A 23920-nucleotide genomic window follows, 5' to 3' on the forward strand; every position below is an offset into this window, starting at 1 on the left:
AGAAGGTTAAATTTTTGACGTTTGCAAATACCTTCAAATTTCAATCCTCTATATCTCTCTTCCTGATCACCAGAATTCAATTATTTCTCTACCCAATTGTAGAGAAAATTTAGCTCTATAACTGACCTAAATGGCCATGTTTTACTAACAATAAATATTCAGATATAGAAGGTTAAATTTTTGACGTTTGCAAATACCTTCAAATTTCAATCCACTATATCTCTCTTCCTGATCACCAGAATTCAATTCTTTCTCTACCCAATTGTAGAGAAAATTTAGCTCTATAACTGACCTAAATGGCCATGTTTTATTAACAATAAATATTGAGATATAGCAGGTTAAATTTTTGACGTTTGCAAATACCTTCAAATTTCAATCCACTATAACTCTCTTCCCGCTCATCAGAATTCAATTATTTCTCTACCCAATTGTACAGAAAACTTAGCTCTATAACTAACCTAAATGGCCATGTATTACTAACAATAATTATTGAGATATAGAAGGTTAAATTTTTGACGTTTGCAAATACCTTCAAATTTCAATCCTCTATATCTCTCTTCCTGATCACCAGAATTCAATTATTTCTCTACCCAATTGTAGAGAAAACTTAGCTCAATAACTGATCTAAATGGCCATGTTTTACTAACAATAATTATTCAGATATAGAAGGTTAAATTTTTGACGTTTGCAAATACCTTCAAATTTCAATCCTCTATATCTCTCTTCCTGATCACCAGAATTCAATTATTTCTCTACCCAATTGTAGAGAAAATTTAGCTCTATAACTGACCTAAATGGCCATGTTTTATTAACAATAAATATTGAGATATAGCAGGTTAAATTTTTGACGTTTGCAAATACCTTCAAATTTCAATCCACTATATCTCTCTTCCTGATCACCAGAATTCAATTCTTTCTCTACCCAATTGTAGAGAAAATTTAGCTCTATAACTGACTTAAATGGCCATGTTTTACTAACAAATATTGAGATATAGAAGGTTAAATTTTTGACGTTTGCAAATACCTTCAAATTTCAAACCTCTACAACACTTTTGCTGTTCATCAGAATTCAATTATTTCTCTACCCAATTGTAGAGAAAACTTAGCTCAATAACTGATCTAAATGGCCATGTTTTACTAACAATAAATATTGAGATATAGAAGGTTACATTTTGGACGTTTGCAAATACCTTCAAATTTCAATCCTCTATATCTCTCTTCCTGATCACCAGAATTCAATTATTTCTCTACCCAATTGTAGAGAAAATTTAGCTCTATAACTGACCTAAATGGCCATGTTTTACTAACAATAAATATTCAGATATAGAAGGTTAAATTTTTGACGTTTGCAAATACCTTCAAATTTCAATCCACTATATCTCTCTTCCTGATCACCAGAATTCAATTCTTTCTCTACCCAATTGTAGAGAAAATTTAGCTCTATAACTGACCTAAATGGCCATGTTTTATTAACAATAAATATTGAGATATAGCAGGTTAAATTTTTGACGTTTGCAAATACCTTCAAATTTCAATCCACTATAACTCTCTTCCCGCTCATCAGAATTCAATTATTTCTCTACCCAATTGTACAGAAAACTTAGCTCTATAACTAACCTAAATGGCCATGTATTACTAACAATAATTATTGAGATATAGAAGGTTAAATTTTTGACGTTTGCAAATACCTTCAAATTTCAATCCTCTATATCTCTCTTCCTGATCACCAGAATTCAATTATTTCTCTACCCAATTGTAGAGAAAACTTAGCTCAATAACTGATCTAAATGGCCATGTTTTACTAACAATAATTATTCAGATATAGAAGGTTAAATTTTTGACGTTTGCAAATACCTTCAAATTTCAATCCTCTATATCTCTCTTCCTGATCACCAGAATTCAATTATTTCTCTACCCAATTGTAGAGAAAATTTAGCTCTATAACTGACCTAAATGGCCATGTTTTATTAACAATAAATATTGAGATATAGCAGGTTAAATTTTTGACGTTTGCAAATACCTTCAAATTTCAATCCACTATATCTCTCTTCCTGATCACCAGAATTCAATTCTTTCTCTACCCAATTGTAGAGAAAATTTAGCTCTATAACTGACTTAAATGGCCATGTTTTACTAACAAATATTGAGATATAGAAGGTTAAATTTTTGACGTTTGCAAATACCTTCAAATTTCAAACCTCTACAACACTTTTGCTGTTCATCAGAATTCAATTATTTCTCTACCCAATTGTAGAGAAAACTTAGCTCAATAACTGATCTAAATGGCCATGTTTTACTAACAATAAATATTGAGATATAGAAGGTTAAATTTTTGACGTTTGCAAATACCTTCAAATTTCAATCCTCTATAACTCTATTCCCGTTCATCAGAATTCAATGATTTCTTTATCCAATTGTAGAGAAAACCTAGCTCTATAATTAACCTAAATGGCCATGTATTACTAACAATAATTATTGAGATATAGAAGGGTAACTAAGTTATAGAAGTAGTATATATATACACTACTGACTAAAATCAACCAAACCTGGTTCGCATTGTCACGCTAAAGCGTGCAAATGTGAATATATGGGGCATAGATACGAGTTAGGTCGTACATGAAGTTAGGCGCTACGTTAGCCGAACGGTTTTGAGGCGAGGTCCGCAAAGCTAAGATGTATTATTTTGTATTATTATTTTTTTTCCTTCAATTTATTTATTTGCTATCTGTATTAAAATAAATACACACCAGGCAAAGTGTGAATGGTACAAGTACAATACAGGATGCGAATACTGCCCGGCATAGCCGACGCGCACCGCAACCGCAAGAACACAGGAATTGAGAAATCAGCCTGTGGTGACACTCTCGAGAATTTTAGTGACTGGAATGGTCTAGGTTAGGAGATCACGAGGTCAACTTGTTTTAGACGTCGTGGGGAATTGTTAGGATGTGTTGATAAGGAAAGGGTTCGAGCTATTGAATTGGGATGGCAGGATAGGCTTTTGTGGAAATTGAGGAATCGTGAATGGATTGTTTCAGTGATAAAAAGGATATTTAGGTCTTTGTGAAGGATGAGATTAGAGACATAATAGGGAGCATTTACAATACGGCGGAGGACTTTTGATTGGAAGGATTGGATGCGGGAGATATAGGAAAGTTTAGTTGAGCCCCAGAGCTCTGATCCGTAAGTCCAGATGGGTTAAAGTAACGTCTTGTAAGGGTTAGTTTGATAGATGTGGTTAGTTTAGATTTGGGTCCGATCATGCGTCTTAGTTGTCTGTACCTTTTGTTTGTTTGTAGTCTTTTCAGTCTCGTGTGGGGATTCCACTTGAGTCTACTGTCCAAGTAGAAACCCAGATAGAGATGGCATTGTTAAGTAAGTTTGGGCCCGTTGGACACCTGAGCGTGAAAGTTAGGATTTATTTTAATGGTTAATATGAGAAATATACAGTTAAGTATGTTTGCTAGTCTCCTCCATCCACGACACCTAATTTGGAGGTTGGACGTAAAGCCTGCCGGAAAAAATAGGCAATTACTTTGCATGCAGTTATTCTATAACTTCTATAAGTGGGACCGGAGCACACTCTGTTAGTTTTTTGAATTCAGCAATCGGTGCTAAGGATAATATAGGGTTTAACGTAAAGACAATATTGTAAGCCAAGCTTTGAATAATTTCAAATATTAACCCTTCTCACTATTTGCGGAACAGTTTAGAATACTGACGAACCGAATAAATGAGAGAAGTACAGTTCAGTCTAAAAGTGAATTACCATCTCTGCACAGTTAATAACTGCAAATTTCTTTCTATATTATACTTTTCTCAGTTTTACTTGTTGCACTGTTACACGCTGGGATAAAAAATAATTATTAAAAACTGTCCGGTAGGACAGTTGTATAAGGGTTGATCGTCAAAAAATGCACGAAAAAGCGTAACGTTGAAAAACACCCAACTTTGACAATTTTTTTCTCTTTTTCTATAAAAGATAAAAATTCCCAAATTTTCTTTAAAATAAAGGGCAAACCCTCCTTTATGACTGTAATTTTTTTACAACAACCCTAAATAAATGAAATTTTTTTTTTTTTTTTTTTTTTTTTTTTTTTTTTGGCGCATCAACAGCTGAGGTCATTAGCGCCCGGAGCTTTTTCCAGTGCACTGCCGGCCTCCGGACAGTGTTCTCTCGTTACAGACAACACTGTCCATCACCGGACAGTGAGCTGTAAGAAGCTCCTAGGAAGAGAAAATCTAAGGGTCAGCTGCTGGATTCGAACCCGGGACCTCCGCGTGGGAGTCCAGTATGCTAACCTCATAGCTAATCCCTTCCCTGAATTAGTATTTTGTCCACAATGTGAAAATAAATGGAAGCAGCTATTTTGCCTAAAAGTCAAAGATTAATTTTGCAATTAATCTCCATAAATTTCATGAAAGACAAAACTATATTTGTTTTTTTTGAAAGTAGATAATCGATTTAATTGAAGGAAATTCTAGTAGTACGAGTATTTGTATAAATTATTGTATAATTTTGTTTGCTTAAACTGCCAGGAAACTAAAAGTTAAGTTGATTCATCTTCCGCTACGATTAAAGCAAAGTCAACAAGAAAGCTAAAAGGTAGCGTAATATTTCTAATTATAAAACAACAACAACAACAAATAATAATAAAACTAACAAGTTATAATTAGTGATTGGTCAATTTAGATTTTCTGCGTAACTTTATAAATAAACAATGAAGAATAATCTTAAAAGTTTTAATATAAAGTGTAAAAAGAAGAGCTTAACTTTGAAATTCTACAGGAAATTAAGGTTTGATAATTTACTTTTCTGTTTTGGGTGAGCTACAACATTACTCGAGGGAATTTCATTTCTATAACAATGTTTTTAATTTAAGGCAAGTTCTCACTTTGAACCGTTAGTAGTCCCTTAACGCCTCCATTGGAAAGGTCAACAGCCAACAATTTAATTGCCACAAATTTTATATTTTCAGTATCGCAGGGAAAAACAAAAACGTAAAACAGTTAATTAAAAAACTTTATTTTAGGGAAGGGATTAGCTATGAGGTTAGCATACTGGACTCCCACGCGGAGGTCCCGGGTTCGAATCCAGCAGCTGACCCTTAGATTTTCTCTTCCTAGGAGCTTCTTACAGCTCACTGTCCGGTGATGGACAGTGTTGTCTGTAACGAGAGAACACTGTCCGGAGGCCGGCAGTGCACTGGAAAAAGCTCCGGGCGCTAATGACCTCAGCTGTTGATGCGCCAAAAAAAAAAAAAAAAAAAAAAAAAAAACTATTTTAATTTTTCAGAAAACAGAAACGGGGTCATGCTAACATTGTAGAAATCATATACCTACCTATTTCGTACTGAAAGACTGGGCGAACAAATTAAAAGAAAATCCTCATTAAAACCCTAATTAAAAATAGTTGTAATAAACAATAATTTTTAATTTGAGAAAAAGTTAAAATGAATGAAATACGTTCACAAATTAACAATTTTTTTTTTTTTTAAATAATTTAAGGCGCGACAAAATCTGAGGTTATTGCTCTCGTTACACACAACACTGTATCATCACCGGATAGTGAGCTGTAAGAAGTTCCTAGAAAGAAAAAAAAAAAATCTAAGGGTCAGCAGCTGGATTCGAACCCGGGACCACTGCGTGGGAATCCAATATGCTAACCTCATTGATAATCCCCCCCTCCTTACGACAAATTTTAATTAATTACTTTGCTTCAGTGGTATTTGCAAAGCCTGCATGTTCGGTGCACTGCTTTTGCTATTATTTTCCTGCCAACAAACTTAAGAGGAAATAATTTTAGAGCAAAGGGTGTAGAACTTAGCTTTACCTCCAAACAATCATAAAAAAGCTCTACTGTGGCTGTGCCATGGACACGGCCGTGTGTTGTACGTGAATACGTTTACGTAACGGGTTATATTTTTTATATAAAATATTTTTATTTATGTATTTAGGATGAAATCAAGGAAACAAATAATTACTGTGTTACAATATAACTTTATTAATTATAGGTCTGTGATACGAAAAGTACGCCACAAATGGCATACAAGATACATCGAGATTTCTGGTAAACGTTAAATCAATATAGGTATTACCTAACGTTGTTGGAGAAGTTTCAATATAAGACAAATTGAACTCGCTGAGCATGAAGTCGGGCAATGAGCGATTTTGTGAGACATCGACATTAAAGTCTCCAATATCCTAATTGGTGTAGTAAGATCAGGCTCGTAATCGGGTATAATTTTATAGATGATTTTGGAATATTTTAACAACGATCGTAACATAAAGAGTTTAATTTCTGCTAACGCTGTGCCCGGATGGATATACGTACACACATCCGAGTATGAATTTGAAGATGCCATTGGCCGTTTTCGTTTACTAGAAAGACATCACCAGCTTTTGCGTCTTTCATTTCCAAATAAATTTCCGAAATGTCAATGTTAACTCTATTACAATCAGTGAAGCTAATGATGTTGCGATATATGGCGACTCCACCGGCTTTGCGACTTTTACCATTCGATTGTTCTTGAGAAGCCCTTTCCAACCGTATACGATCTCTGCATTTGTTTTTGGCTTTTCGACGCGTAAAGGCCGTCATTATATATTTTTGATAATATTTTTTTATTCTAACACCTTTATTTTATTCACTGTCTCTATTTTAGACTAATGTTTTATATACAATCGATAGATTGTGACGACAGCTGACGATTAAAACTTAAACGAACATCGTAGCTTCTCCGAGTCAAAAGTTATACTCATTGCAAATCTCGAATCGCAGCAAAATGATCTCAAAATGGCTGCGCTTCCCTCTCCACCGCGCGCGATGCGTCACAGTCCTCGCTTATCGTAATGAATTCTTTGATTCTTTAGCTATCTAGTTGTCTAATTTAATTTTGGATGTAGACAATAGATTCGAAACTATAATGCCAAACTGTATCCCCCGATTTTGTTATCATTAGGTTTTTTGGATTGCCTCCATATGATTCAAATTTAAAGACGTATTCACGTCAAAAGCATTTACACTAAACCTGCCACGACCGGTCAATTGACCGTTTTTTAAATTTGGTTTAAATTTTCTAATTACAACGTTATTAGACTTCACGACTTTTCCTAAAATATAAATACAATTGTTTTTTTAATATTCACTTCTTTTATTAATATATGATTTTTGAGAAAAATATGTAGTCCGTCTTAACTAGCGCTACCGGTCATTTGACCGGCTGAATATTTTCATTTTATTTACTTATTTTAATATTTTATTTTATTTTATTTATTTATTTATTTTTTTTTGTAACTGAATTCCTTCGAAAACTCAATTTGATAATGCATTTATCGGATTATTGTTTGCATGTGGTGCACATGAGGCGAAAAATGTACGATATTGCCCTTTTGAATGGAACAAAAAATAGGGACGAACATTCTTCTCAAACTCTATGAGCAGAAATGTGTAGACGGAAATTATGAGGTTTATTCGATTGGATCAAAGAAATCATCGCTTACAAACCGATAAATTGGCTTAGATTTCTAAATTTTGGAACAAATTCCATAGGGAACAGTCAAAACTGTTCTAACCAAGAGCATATATCTCTTCGACAGACAATTGTACCCAACAAAGTCAAGATGCAGATTTACTCATGCTAAATCAACCGGACAAATTTTGGCTAGCGTTCGATGTAATACAAGGCTTTCCCATATTTGAGAAAACCTGAAAGCAGAGAACTTTCAATTCCGCTTGGGGTGTTTGTCGCTCTGAAATTAGCAGAAATGTATACAGCTCGTTGAAGAAATACAACCGGGGAAAATCTCGGAGATGGCCTCAACAAATAGTTTTCAATATCCTAGACTTAGCCCCGGATAAATGCATGGATTTTGTATGAAAAAACTACCGAAAGTGAAATTTCAAGGCAAAACTTACCTTGAAATACCATAGCAAAAGCATGACAAATATTAGTACACGAACAAGTGGTCGGAAAATAGCCAAATAAGATACTACAAAGGCAATAAGACTAAAAAATGCTGTCTAAAATGTAAAAAATTGAGAATTTTTTTGAGAGCAATTGTGAAGCCTATAATTATAAAAAATGATTCAATAAAAAATCGAATCTACGAGATTTATTTTTAAACAAAAGAAACTATGCGTTTTCATAGTTGAATAATTATTATCCTCAGTCTATAATAAGAGATTTAAACAATTTTAAAGACCGGTCATTTGACGTTCAGGCTGGTCAATTTGCCATCATCATTCGCATTATACGCTAAAATAAGTTCGATACTATGCAATTATGTCGACCATAACACACAGGTTAGGCCAAATAAAGTTGATGACTGGTCAAAAATTTGCAATTTAGGAAGCCATTCATATTTTCTGAAATATTTTCTCGTAGTTTCGGTAAAAAATTATTGATAAAAATAGATAAGCGAGCTTTGGATTCAGTAAATCCATCATATTGTCAAGCGGCCATATTTTGTTTTATCATTAATTAACTTTCTTTTAACACATAATTTATTGTACTTATTTTATATTTTATTATCTTTTATGAAACATCCTTGTTTCTCAATAACCATATTAGAGGTGAACGCTCATATAATTTTAACTTTAACCTTATAAAGTAAAATTTATCGATAATTAATAAATATATACATTAATTGATTTTACTTAAAGTTCACGGTATTCAGAACGGCTTATTCGGTTTAAGATAAAATTGGATTTCAGGTTATATTTTTTATATGTTATACTTTATTTAGGTACATCTGTTTATTTTACGCTATTGTCGCTTAAATTCCGAATAATATAAGAATCCTAGCAATTAAAATCGCCCTGTAAGACAGTTGTATAAGGGTTTAGTATTATATTGAAAATATTGAATTTAATACGTAATAACGAAATCTTATAAGCGCTACCAAATGACACAATGTTGGTAAACATTCCTTGCCAAATCGATGTCCCATTAGTTCGTTAATTTTCAACCTAGCAAAGAGATAATTTAACTCAGGTTATGCAATAATTTCAAATCAATGTCGCTGACCGCAAGATATTAATGCGCATTTACTGCACAGCGACAAAATTATAGACATTTCGTTTCATAAATTGTTTATTAGAAAAGTAATTCTCTAACCTAGGTTAGATTTAGAGCAAAAATGAGTTTTCTACCGCAGATAACTATCTTTTGCTCCAAACAGAAAAGATGACGCAATCAACTTTTTTATTAGATTTATTTAATGTTTATATTAGGTAGATATTGTTATTTTTCTTTTTGATAGGCATAATAATATATCTAACATTCGCTTCGACAAGACAAAATGTCACTTAAAAGCTCAAAAACAAGAAATCTGATGACTAAAGTACTTAATATGTACTCAAGTTTTACTGAAAATTATGATTTTGGTGCAAAAAAGAGTTAGCTGCAAAATAACTTTTGCTTATAGCAAGCTTAAAAAATGCCCTAGAAAGTTCAAATTGAGCCCCAAATGACCCCATCACAATATATTAACTAATCCTTACAGCAGACACAACATAAAGAATACATCTTAAAGCATGTTTAGTTTTTGTCCCTACTAAACATTTTAAAAAACTGTAGATAACTTCTTTTTGCACCAAGCTCTTCAATTGTCAACAAGTATAAGCCCTGATCTAGATGATCTAACCCCAAGGTCGAAAAGCTTGGCAAACAGCTAAGTAAAAATTTGTAACTGAACTGGGCAATCATCTTCCTTCCCATTCGATTATTGAATCAATCACCAAGATCGATGAACATTATTTAAATTCTATTTTTGATGAAGGAATTTTTTTTTTTGACATTTCAGCTCCAGCTTAATAATTAGTTGGGCTTCCTCTGATGGGCATATTCCATTAGGAAGACCTATGTACCAATTTCGAACCTTGAAGCCCTACTTCTTCCAAGATGATAAATTCAGTTCAGGCGCTCCCCAACTAAGATTCTTTGCACCTGCTGAACTGTCTAATGAGCTAATTCTGTGTGTTTATCTCTAGAGCTAACTCCAAAACCCAATCATTCTTGCCAACAACGTGCTCTCAATCATATAAATGCCGGACTACGTTCACACATTACTCCTAGTAAATGCTCGTACACCATTTTAAGAGCGTAATCAATCTTACCACAAACACAATAATACTCACACATATATAGTTTACAAACTTTCACACAAACCGAATTTAATACTAAATAAAACCTATATATATTAATAAATGTTTTATTTGAAGAAAAGAGAAAGATAAAGAAGTAAACATCTTTAGTTATAAACAATTATTTTTGCTCTGGACAACTTGGTCAACTTGGCGGACGAACTCTCCTCGGTGTCTATGCCTAAGTGTTTCTAACCTGTTTGTATTGTAAATATGTTCTTTTTGTTTCAATAAACCACGATTATTACTAGGTATAATATTAATAATAAATGTGAGAACTAGTTACGGTTACATTTCCTACTTCATAAAGAGAGAGCCCACTGGACTGCCTCGCAATTGACCCGGTTTCTAAAATTGGCAGTGCACACCCTAGTTGTCCTTAAAGTACTCTAATGTGTTGGTAAGTACTTAACCTCTAGACTCTAACTAGAGGCTCTGGTCCACAAGAAGCCATTCTACGAACAGAAATACTAATTATGGTGTTGCGCCTAAATAAAAGATAGCAGCTAAACCTGCACGACTTGTACGCATTTTTTTCTTACATATAGCTTATCTTTTTTAGGCGTTAAATTAGCAATTTGATGTGCGAGCATTCGTAGTAAGTTTTTACATAATTATTTAAATTCTCTATTATAAGAAAGCTGAATATTGAATATCGATCAAAATGATTCAGGTAGGACTCAAATTGATTCTTAAAAAATGATAGTAAAAAATAATTATAGACAAAAATCTAGGAAAAAAAAAAGGACAATTTTTCGTCTTACAATAACTATTTATGAATTTTATTTTTGGTAATGTTCAAAATGTAGATTATTGGATGAATTTCATAGCTTTCAGTTGTTAAAAGTTGACAATTTGGGTTCAAAGTTTAGTAAAATATATTTTGTGTTAACAAGTATTTGTAGATGCTACCAACGGACTCAGATCAACCAAAAGTATTAGCATTACATTTATATTGTTTTATTATTATTATTATTATTATTATTATTATTATTATTATTATTATTATTAGAACTACAAAGCTAATATGCATTGCGGTACTGGGTTCGATTCCCGGTCTTAGGCCTTGGATTTTATTTAATGGTTAAATGAGAAATAGTAAAGTACGTTAGCTATTCGCCTCCGTCCACGACATCTAATTGCTAGTTGGACGTTAAGCCCCGCCTGAAAAAATAAGCAATTACTTTACTTTATTATTATTATTATTATTATTTTATCTGATAAACCGATTTTACTTGTATTTAGTAAAATTGGTAGAACATTTAAATTCCATTGATATGATTCCAATGATTTGAAAGAGAACTTTAGGCAGACATCAATCTCCTGTGATTGATTTTTTCCGAAAAAGTTTTCTGATAATTGTGACCGACTTAAAGGAAAACAGTATACAAAGTTTTAAAAAAAAAACTATTTAAGACGTTTTCAAGAAAATTGGGAAATACCGGTTAATCTCTTTAAGTTACAGTTTTGATGGACAGATTTCAGTGGAAAATATTTGATTAAATGAGTAAAGTTTGCGGAGATTTTTGAAAAAAAATTGAAAAAAAACCCACTGCAGATTATGTCCTAATTTTTTGCCTCCCATTCTCTCTTTCTTTAATCCAGGGTCTTGAAAGAACAAATTTCTATTCCAATGGAAACGCACCCTCAGAATTTCACATAATTGCAGCACTTCTTTGTACCGGGAGCACGAAAAAGGAAAACACCAGCACCCTCATTGAGGGATTGCTTGACAAAAATGGCACACCAAGCCACTGATGTAAAGTCCATAACCTTCTTCAAAAATAGTTTTATTTACAAATAAACGAATAAGAGGCACGAAATGTTGGAGCCTTTTGCCTTAGATCCGGCCGAGAACAGAAACCCCTTCCCAAGGGTTTGGGAAATATCAAAGCCGTTTATCACACGACATCTTGGTGAAAAAGAAAGAAAGATTCTTGGACAGTTCAGAGGACTGTCTAGATTCCAGGAATTCTACTGTCTTGATAAGGATGATGCACCAACGTAGGCGGAGAAATAAAAGTTGATAATCCCAGACGGGTGGAAGATATAGTAAAAATAACTAAGGAAAAAGGATTTTGGTTTAAAGCCCGCTGAACAATCCCACGATTCACTAGCAAAATACTTTGAATGAGATAAGAATAGAATCAAAGGAACAAAGTCGCTTTCATCCAATACTATAATCCTGAACTCACTAGGGATCATCCTGTACCGTAACTATTGGGGATCTAAATTCAGAACGAAACTTTTTATCTGTTTTTAAGAGGGCAAAATAGAGGCAGTTGCTAACATTGGTTAAGAGAGAAATAAGATTTTGTGTAAAATGTAAGTAGATTCTTTAACTTCTGGTCATTAAGTTATGGAATAGCGACGTTCTATGACTGTGCAACGAGGAAGCAGGTTACCGTCTTTTCAGATAAAACCCATAAGTTTTGTTTAAATATAATTGATCTTAAGGAAGGATCTTTGGCGATTTACTTCTTTCAAAAGTCTCTTAGAGAAAGAATGTACGTACGATACGAGTTGGCCGTTACCAATCCCTTTTTTTTTCTTTTTACTGTGCTACAATCAGCGCGATAGCGCTATAAGTAACAATGATAACTGAGTAACAAATGATAAGTTAACGAATGGAGAAGTTACCCAGTGGTAACACTCCCAAATATTGGATGGTTAGTCACTCTCTTCACTTGAGAAGAGATCACGAGGCCACTGTCTCTTAAGACGACTTGTACGGGTTACCAAGGAGAGTTCTTGAAGAAAGATTTTGAGCTAGAGGACCTATATGAGATTGCAGGTTAAATTGGAGTTTTCTGTATCTTGTTTTAGCAACTTGTGCGATAAAAGGAATGTTAAGGTCAGTGTGTATAGTCAGGTTGGAGACATAAAATGGAGCGTTTACGATAGTTCGAAGTATTTTAGATTGAAGAGATCCGAATCCTTCGGTGATTGGAGCGCAGATGGTTTTTAAAATATTGTTATAAAACAGTCTTTTGTTGTCCAGAGAGAGTTTGATCTATCTTATAAGAGTCTTTTAAAGTAGTCGATATCGTCTGTTTAGTTCTGTTCTTTTAAGTATAGTGTGGGGGTTCCAAGAAAGTCTTCGGTCTAAGTAAAGCCCAAGGTAGCGAGCAACGTTCAGTACAGGTAGAGATGTTAGGTTATAGATGACTGGAGGAAGAGTAATGAGACGAAGAATGAAGGTGATGTTTTGCGACTTAGTTTCGTTAAGCTTAATAGCCCATCTCTTGAACCACTGTTCAATGTGATTGTAGATTTCTGTGAGCAAGAACAGAGTCATGATTAGAGGACAGTAAGGCGGTGTCATCTGCGTATGTTCGAAGTGTGGTGTTAGGATCTGTTGGTAGGTCTGAAGTGTAAATGGAGTAGAGAATAGGACCCAGAATGCTGCCCTGTGGAACTCCAGTGTCGATATGTTCAAGTGGGGAGAAAGAAGATCGTATTTGCACTCGGAAGTATCTGTCGGACAAGTAAGATTTTAGGATTAAATAAAACGTGGCTGGTAAAATATTTACCAATCCCTAAACCAAATTAATGAACACAAACAAAAGATACTAAATACTCTACCCAAGAGGTGTGAATAAGAAATAATTATAAAAATGAATAATAGACTGAATAAACCAGTAAACAATCTACACGAATGAAAATTACAAACAATTTTACAATTAACATCAATTATATCAATGTGACAGTACATGAAAAACCTAAGATCATTTTAAACCTGAAAAGAACTAAAAAAGAATTCTAGTCTAAAACATTATTTATTAAAATTGTAAAGAAACTGAAAGACCTATCTCCTTTAAGATATATTATTTATACTTAAGATATTAATAAAAAGATAAATCTATAAATAAATGAGATAAAACTGAAATTTACTGGCACAATAATTGATGAAAAATTATTCCCTCTTCATATTTACTAAAATCAAAAAGTCTTAACATCTTGTAATTCAAGAATTAATCTTTTATCCCGGTTAAGCATAGTTCTAAGAAAGATTCAAGATATAAAAACATCTTTAGAGATTTATTCATTCAAAGAAAAAAGATATTATTTTTAGAATTTTGTGGTTAAAAAATGTAAATATTCTTAATGTTGTTTGCTAAGATACTTTTAGCGTTTTAGCTATGACTAGCTTACCTCCATAATTTAGATGGAGCTATATCTTGGGCAGGTTAATAGAATATAAAATATTTGTTCTTTCATATGCAGGTTTTACGCACGAACAGTTTTAATTTGGAATTTATAAGATATGTTTAGTCCTTATAAGTAATAAACCTTAAAATGTCCTTCCTGTTTGTTGAGCTTGAGCAAATTTTCTTTGAATAAGAAAGAACTACATGGAAATATGGGTTCCCTTTTATTTTAAAATTTAGCTACATTTAGAGCTTCAAAATCCCTTTGAGAGCAGCCATCTTTAGTGGCGTCAACTATATATTTAATTTCATCATTATAAAGAGCACTCAAATCTTGCAGATTTACTTATTTCTTCAAAAATCCGTAGTCTTGAAAACAAAATGCCGAACTTGAGGTACCGTTTAATGTAATTTGTAATTTTTGGCAGCTAATGGGGGGGTGTTCCCTCCTCTCACAAGTTAGGTTACATAATAATAGGCTGCAAATCGAGGTAGACATAAAAACATTTTTTAATAACCAAGCTGAATTCTCTTTTTTGACGATCACTATACATCAGATGGCAGTCAGGTGTTAATAGCACTCACCTGAATCTCTTTTCCCGCTAGTTACGTAATGAAAGGGTCTTGAATTTATAAAGGGAAAACCAGCCAGAAACCACGAATTTTACTGAATATATCTGCCGCTTTCCAACGCATCATACACGCAGGATTGGCACTGTTAGATATTGAGAAAGCTTTTGATATAGTCTAGCATGATGGTCTGATCTCTAGACTTATAATTTCCCACCCTATGTCATCAAAATTGTTCATTCTATTTTGAAAAACAGAAAATTCCGTTTCTCCATAAAACTCTATCCCCACTGAACTTCACAAAATTGCTGCTAGAATTTCTTAAAAGTACAATCATCGGTCCAATGCTATTTCTGGTCTACTTCAACACGTTGCTTAACTCCAAGAAGGTTGACTTGGCCTTAAATGTTGACGATGTTCCTCTCTATTCTTTATCTTGAACCATAGATGCAATTGCGCTTTTAGATTAATACAAACAATGATTTGCATCAGCAGATATTGCGAAAGATGAAAAATTAAAATTAATAATAACAAAACTGAAGCCACGTTATTTTCCAAATTTGGCTTTGGAAAAAGAAGTAGACTTCCGAGGGCAGTCAGTACCATGGTCAAGTAGTTTCTATCCAATGTCACTCTCGACCAGAAATTATCATCTCTAATCCTCACGTAAAGAATCTTATTAACAAAGGCAAGGCAGCGAACTGGGCACTATTTTCGCTACTCCGAAAAAGAGTATAAACTGACAGCAAATAACAAGCGCTGTTGATATACAAGGAAGTAATCAAACTAATGTCACAATATGCCTGCCCCTCTAGGAGAATCACCAACAGGACCAATATTGATGTTATGCAGATAACGTAAAACAAGATTCTAAGGCTGGCAACGAACTCGCCACGATATATTAAAAAAAAATAAATAAAAGTCTAGCACGACTCTTGTAATAACGAGTCTTAGTAATAACCCGCTTTGTAGAATCTACGACATTAGAGTTGTGTACAAACATCGGAGGGTAAAAAACGCTCTCAAGTGAGCTTACAATGCCTAGCGTTTTCGTCCAAACTTCTTCCCTCAATCTAATAGTCTTTTTTTGAACCTTTTATTGTAAACAGTTAGGAGGTTATACTGTAAACTGAAACTCCAAATGAAAAACATGTTAAGTGTCTATTCCATTCTATCCTAAGCTAAGAAGTTAAGTGGTAATTATATTTAATAATTAATAATTAATTTAATTTTAAGAAAAGCCATGCGTAACAAATAACATACGCCTATAAAACTAAACCTTAGTTAAGCGATCGCCTAATTAAATGACGAGCCTGGGTTAAATTGAATTTAACGAGGTTTAATTATATTAGTTCATCAATATTTGCTATGTAGGATGTTAAAACGTTTTAATAAGGTTACATTGCAAAGAATTTGTGAGCTTACATTGTTGGTCCTTTTTTGCAGCATTTAAAAAAAACCGCTTGAGATTAACGTCACGCATATTTATTCATAACACTGCATTGCCAATACTCGAACTTAGTCAGTTATTGCCAATGTGGAGTCATATTGACTCCATAATTTATTTTTATCTTTTTTTACATTGATTTCAATTTTAATAATAAAATTTGCATTAAAGGATGAGAAAGAATAGGAATTAAGGACGAAAAAACAAATTTTGTCCACAAATTGGCTTTAACATTTCACGCAGAAGGAATTAACTTCAACTTAGGATCGCAGTATTTTCTAGAATCTGATTGACTGCCTTCTGATCAGGGGCTTTTCCATTTTTTTAATTACATTCACTATTTTTTCAATTATTGTGCGCTGTTGACACGGATCGGAAATTACCCAATTCGCTGCAAGTTTTTGCTGCAATTCGGACAGAAAATCAATTCTAGAAAGAGGCTTTTTTTTTTGTGCCTTGATACTTTCTATGAAAATCTTGTCTGTTCATGGACTGACAAGACAGAAGACACACCAACCCTGTAATGTAAAAATATTACTTTGTAAATTAGCCCTGAAGATGACCTAGTCCCTAGGTCGAAAGCTCGGCAGAATAAATGTATCACGACTGAAATGGCAATTATTTTTTCATCCTATTGCTACTAGAAATATTTATGTAAGCCTAAACTCTATATGCTAGGGTAATGGCGTTGTCTAAAAACTGGTTAGTTAAGTTATTTTAATGAAAAATAATTAGTGAGAGATCTGGTAGTGATCAAACCGATGGTTTTCAAGAAAAAGTCGTAGTTGTGACAAGGTAATAAGTAAGGAACGGATTTTTATGTATTTAAAAATGCCAAATATTTAATTAAAATATGCATTTATTTTCGTCAATTATGTGGAAAATATGTGATTTTCTTAAAATATTTTCTGGAATATTTAAGTAAAATGGACATTTTTTTTATGAAAATGGATTTTTTTTGGGGGGGGGGAAGTTATAATTATTTATACAAGAAAAGAATATTTTTACAATTATAAATAAGTTTGTGGAAAGGGATATCTGCTCTAACCAAAGCCCGACACAGATCTGTACTCAGAGTAGACTTATTTGATGATGGAGATGTAAGGAAGGCTTGATAGGACGTCCTCTCTTTCTTTCTGTTTTTATTCTCTATGTGCGATCCGGTGGCAATATGTTGGGTGACTTGGGAACGTTGAGAGCAAGAAACGCGCTTGTGTGTACAAAATGTCTCCATCACTTCGAAAAAGTTCTGCTGGAAACTCGCGAAGATATTTAGCAACCAGTTGTTTGTTTGAGGCCGATGTTCGTGGCAAAGAATACACTAAGTGACCGAACTAAATGAATTGGACACTTCAACGAACGAGCTGAAAGAACAGACAACTTCAAAGAACTAACAAGTGCCCGTCACTGTTTAGCAGCATTCTGTGTAAATTACAATAACCATTATACCCACTGTGATTCACAGCCCTACAGTCTGTGGTTCACAGTTCCTGTCAACCACCTACCAATTATGAAAATATGCCCAAAATGAAAAATATGAAAAAATATGTACATATTTTGATTAAATATGTAGAAATATTTATTTATTTTAATCAAATATGTATAAATATGCGATAACATCCAAATATGTGGAAATATGTGAAATAAAAGTAGACTCAAACGACTTAAAAAGTGTCAGTATGAATACTTCTAGTTGAAAAACGTCTGTAAATTGCCTAGAAAAAAATATGTAAATACATACGAATCCGTTCCTTAGTAATAAGTATACGCTCCAACTGAGACAGTATAGTGCAACAAACATTATTAGGTATATGTACGTATCATTATTCAAGAGAAGAAACCACCAAAAGAAGATAATCTATAAAAATTCGAACATTAAGATGGGGGCTTTTCTATTCGTTCAATGGAAACCTATGTTCAAGACTAGTAGGTTCTAAATAGAGCGATTCAGATCAAAACTGAGTTTTTTTTTAAAAAAAAAAAATTTAGGAGAATTCAGCCGTCTTTAGTAAGTAACAGTTCAAAAAAGTCGTAGTTTCCTATACAGTAAAGGCTGGATTTGCTGATTTAGCAACAGCTAATTATCAAAATACTGTTTGGTCTACATATTTGCATTCTCTGATCTGGCCTGGAACAAGTCAGCTCTCCTATATCTACCAGTTCCTCAAGCATGAAGTGTATCGGCACTTGATGCTCTAATTTTTCTCCGAGAGATTCCTTTTTTTAAATTAATAATTGTTAAGAGTGCTTTCTTGTCACTCACAATATTAAATTGACAAATTTTAAAGAAGCAATTTTATTAAATTCATAGTTCCAGTTCGATTATTTATTGCTTCATTCTTAAACTAGCAATATTCACAATATTCAGTTTAATTTTCAAATAGTTAAAAGAGGTTCGTTAATTGATCCACCAAAAGTAACGAAGAGTACATCTACCTTGAAATTTACAATATCAGGACTTGTTTTATTGGTAAAAGATCTAAAGAATATCCTTTCGCTAAAGTTAACAGAAAATTATTAATATTGAAAAGTGAGATGTCGCAGTTTGCTCAATTCGGAAATTACAAAAAAATAAAATATATAATTTAATTGAATTGCTAGGCGAATTGTATACAACTATTAGGTCAGGTCTGATGGATTTAGAATTAATTTCATCTCACTGAAAAATGTAATTGGATATTGCACCATTAAATGTATTTTTAAAATATTTAATTAGTATTAAATTAAATAGAGGGAAACTTATTCTTTTATTTTAGTATTAAATAATATTTTATATTAATTTAATCATAAAGGAAAGTATTTAAAATTTATAAAGAAGTTTTATTTTTTAAAAAAAGTTAAAAAGTAATCATAATAATTTGCTAGGTGAGTAATTAAAATTAATGAGGCGCCCTAATAATTAAAGATCTTGAAATTAAGTAATAAAAACGGGCACTATATTAAAAGAGAATAGAATAAGCAGAAAATTACTGAGTAAATAATTTACAAATTATTGGGCACAGAGTTGAAAACCTGGTTTGATTAATCTTGTAATTATGAATTACATATGTGTACAGAAAAGAGACAGGGATTTCGATAAAACGAAATATCCCTGTAATGAAACAGTTTGAAAAAAATGTCAACCTAATGTAAAAGTCCGCAAATGAGAGTATTAAAAATAATGCTTTTATTTTGTCTTTTTACCGAACACTCTTGAAAGTATTAAAGCGAGTATTACTTGCAGGTTCCCCAATAGATTGATGTAGTCAAAGGATGGAAATAATTATTGGTCATTAAGTTATTTCTATTTGCTGATCAGCAGCAATAAGAAGCCGCAAAGGGAAAAGAATTTTTTATGAGGGACATAAATTAAATTCGAAACATTTTCTTTTAAATAGAAAACGAATACAGCTAAATATCTTCAAAATTGGGTATACATGAATTTTGTTATAGTTTATGTTCTTTGGTATTAAGTTTTGTAAATGCAGATGTAGAAGAAACAAAGACGCAAATCGAACGCTGAGTGTAGATGTTTGTACTTAATTTGTTCACGTTTGTAGTTAAAATTAGTTCAATTATGATTTCGGCTATTTAGATTAGATAAATATTATCAAGAATCAGAAACAGATTATATTTTTTCAACTATTTAGGTTTATTGTTGGCAACGTCAGCTAAATTTCAGGTGGTGGTTGAATATTTCGTTAATAACAGTCGGATTTTTTTTAAACCAGAGCATTGAATGCACTGTCAACTAACAAATCTGATTCCGATATTTTCAATATTTCGTTCATTGATAGAATCAGTTTTACTGCAAGTTTCTGATTACTTTCAATTGTTATCTGAGTTCAATTAACTTTCATTATTATTCGTTTGCACTTGGTTTTTAGATGTTCGCAATTGCTGCATAAGATCAATGGGCTTCATTTGAAAAACTGTTTTTTTTTTAGATCGCATTGTAAAATACTGGTGGTTGCAATTTTTATTCATTACTAGACAAAGGCTTACAAAAGATTGTTACCATGTGAAATCTAAAAAAGAACTTGTATTATATTAATGGTCTGCACTGAAATTTTAAACCTTAACCAGAATCATGGGTTTATTTTATTTTTATTTGCGCAATTTAAAATGGGTAGAAATTATATTCCAACTTGTGGGTATGTATTCCCAAATTACGCAAATTTAGTTGGCAAATTTGTGTTCTCCGGTAAAGTTAGTCTCAACATTTTCTAGGCTGGCCATAGAGTAGTCACTTAAATTAGTTGAAATAATTTTAGTTCAGAGATAATGAACAAAATCCATTATTATTTATATTTGATTATTTGTATTTTGTGCTGGGCGAATTTGGTTGAATCTTTTTCTTTGAATTAAAAAAAAATAGTTGAAAGTCTAAACCAATTCGTTCGTATAGACTTCATTTCCCTTTTTGTGGTTTAACTAAAGACGCTTAAAAGATTGGACAAACTTTTGGTGCGTCATTCAATTTAAAAAAAATAATTTGGTGAAAAGTTAGGTAAAAATTTTAGAAATATTAAATTTAATGATTAATTTCTAGATGAAACAATGATGGAAATCCGGAAGTCTATTAGCAAATTTCAATTTTCTTTCATTGTTGTAATTACAAAATTACAAATATTTATTTATATTTTGCTTTTATAAAGTATTAATAATTATTTTATTTTGTAAAATCCTAAAGTCAAAAAATTGCTTGTTTTTTTATTTTTTATATTTATTTAAGATACATTTGAGAATATTTTAATAAATATTTTTAAATTTAAGTTAAATTGTATGCTCCCTTTGTCATCTAAATGAAGTAGAGTCGCTATATCACTTCTTAGTTGCGTGTCCGCGTTATAGCGATATTAAAAGTAAATAGTTCAGGGAAAAAAATGTATTAGTTGAAGAAATGGTAGATCTTCTTAATGGAGCTGACTGAATCAGCTTGATAAATTATTGTAAAGAGGCCTATGAACTTCGAGCGAAGTTGTTAAATGCGTAATACAATTATTAGTTTAATAGAATATACTAGTGCTGAGTAATGTTGTTCAGACAGTATACGATCATGTTTGAGAGTTTAGATTTATTTTGGATGGCCTGTTTTAATAGATTGATTTGTTAATTACAAAGGAATAAGTAACTTATTTATGTTAAATTCCAGAAAATGGAGGCAAAACATGAGATGTACATTAAAAAAAGTTAATTAAGTGTATTCAAAAGTCCTTATTTTTCAAAATAAAATTATAAATATTGATGTCTAATTTAAATTATGTTATTGATCAATTTTTGTGCAAGAAAATTAATGTATAAGGACTAAAATAAAGTAATTATTTCATTGGTTGATTATTAGCTTTTTGAGTTAAGATTTAATTGAAAATTATTTGTGATTATTTTGTTTTAATTCTATTTTTGGTATTTGAAAAATTAAAACTGTTGGTATTTTACGATGTAACTGAAAATGAAATAAAATGCGTTTTTTTATTCAATTAAAAAAATAAATAAAGTCCAAAATTTAATTGCTTTATTTTTTGTTTGACAATATTAATGAATTTTCTCATGCTGAAGTCACTAAACATATGGAATATCCACAGTTAACTGCTGAAGTTTCAGTTAATAACGTTTTAATAGTAACTGATTGAAAGGAAATACGTCCGTTTAAAGAAAATTGTATAATTTGGTAAAAACAAAAAATGAGATATGGAGGTTTAGAATATATTTATTATAAACATAGTCCAAGAAGCAACAGTTAGTTCTATTCCTCAAGTGGTACGCGAACTGTTGCCTCTAAAAATATTGTATGGTTTCAAATAAAAAAATTATTTAAAAAAGAAATTTATATTTGGATCACAGGTTGTTTTACCCGTTCATTTTTTCTTCCCATTCTATTTGTTAGCTTGGTTCCAGTGTCTATAACTTTATGAGTTCGTTGGATAAGTCTTGTTAGACTTTTAGTGCTACAAAAAAAAAAATAATAATGGTATGACTGCAATTAAATGTGCAGAAAGATTTGAATTAAAATTTGTTGTCTAAAACTTACTGTAGGATGTATATGAATGCGCTCTCTCTGGATGCAGTTAGTAGGGCTCGGAGGCTGAGCTGCTTTGGGCGACTGCCGGCGATATAGTGCGGACTAGAGCAGCACCATGCCGCCTCTTATAGCCGCCCCAACCCAGCCCCCAGTCTAGCCGCCTCCAAGCTCCGCCAATCATGACTGTTCTACACATTATCCCTCTTGCTCACCTCACCTCTCCGACATAAAAAAAAGAAGAAATACTTCTCATCATTCTTTCTTCTTCTAACTTGGCAGTTTCCAGTATGTTCATCATCTTCTTCTATGTACCCAATCCCCAATCTAACTTCCATGTTCTATGCCCTGTTCTAACTCACAACACCTATATACCACGAGAACATGCTCTCTTACAGATCCTCCACTCTCTATGTACACATCTCAAACTTTCTACCAGAATACACTATTTTTACAAATAAGCAAAACTATTCCAATTAGTTTCAGCCCCTCACCAAATGCAAATGTTTATGAGAAACCTCATCCAATACACACATATTTAATCATATTGACTAGTAAATACTAGCCAATATCACTGACAACTGCAAAACCATAAATGCCTTTCCATCGCTTCATTTTGTCCCAAGAAATTACAAAATCCATGTGTGTAATATTGTCAATGTTCTCAACGACCACCCAAAACAGAACAGACAATGAATGAAATAAGATCTAAGGCGCCAAAACAACTCTAATTTGCACAGAGCACATAGTTATTATTAGCAATACATTCTCATCTTGCAAGGTGTCTGTAGCTCACAATAAATTGTAGGAAGGTTTTAAAAAATTACATGAACGTTTGAATTGTTGTGTTCATGTTCATCGATTTCACATGATTAATCGATACTAACATCAGATTACGTTAAAGGTAAAATCTCAATTTGTGGCATATTAAATTAGTGCCTTGCCTTTAATTTTTGTCTTGGGCTAGATTTTGTAAATCGGTGGGTTGTTGAAATAACGAAACTTCTCTCTTTGTGTTGTGGTTTAGGTTTATTTCCAAAGCTTTCGGTTAGAACAGACTAACCATCTTCAAGCATGAAATAGTTTTAGGTTAAGAACTTCTATCTATAACTAATTATAGCTAATGAGTATTATATAATACAAATTATAGTTAATCACTAATAAATATTGCTTGTAGGTTTGTAGAATAAATGAAACTTTAATTTAATTTAAATTTTCTTCATTCCATTTACACTTCAGACAAACCAACAGATCCTAAAACCACACTTCTCACTTACGCAGATGACACCGCCTTACTGTCCTCTAATCACGATCCTGTACTTGCTCACAGAAATCTGCAGTCACATATCTCCTTATTAGAACAGTGGTTCAAAAGATGGGCTATTAAACTCAATGAAACTAAGTCGCAAAACATCACCTTCACTCTTCGTCGCATTACTCTTCCTCCAGTCTTCAATAACATAACACCTCTACCTTGGGCTTTACTTAGACCGAAGACTTTCTTGGGACCCCCACAATAGTCTAAAAAGAACAGAACTAAACAGACGCTATCGACTACTTTAAAAGACTCTTAGACGATAGTTCTAAACTCACCATGGACAACAAAA

At 32.5% G+C, this 23920-nt stretch overlaps 1 protein-coding gene across 3 annotated transcripts in view; it reads right to left on the reverse strand.

Moving 5' to 3' along the window:
* The window catches only part of Dh31 (diuretic hormone class 2), a 297142-nt gene extending 274662 nt beyond the window's left edge, over positions 1 to 22480 (reverse strand). For all 3 annotated transcript variants that reach the window (XM_074127288.1, XM_074127287.1, XM_074127286.1), the window contains exon 1: positions 22326 to 22480. The gene's annotated coding sequence lies outside the window, so the exon portion shown is untranslated. The remainder of the gene's footprint in view (positions 1 to 22325) is intronic.
* Between the last annotated feature and the right edge of the window lie 1440 nt (positions 22481 to 23920).

The sequence above is a fragment of the Rhodnius prolixus genome, unplaced genomic scaffold (assembly GCF_049639745.1).
Source record: "Rhodnius prolixus isolate KJV_2025 unplaced genomic scaffold, Rpr scaffold_3, whole genome shotgun sequence".
Taxonomy (NCBI): Eukaryota; Metazoa; Arthropoda; class Insecta; order Hemiptera; family Reduviidae; genus Rhodnius; species Rhodnius prolixus.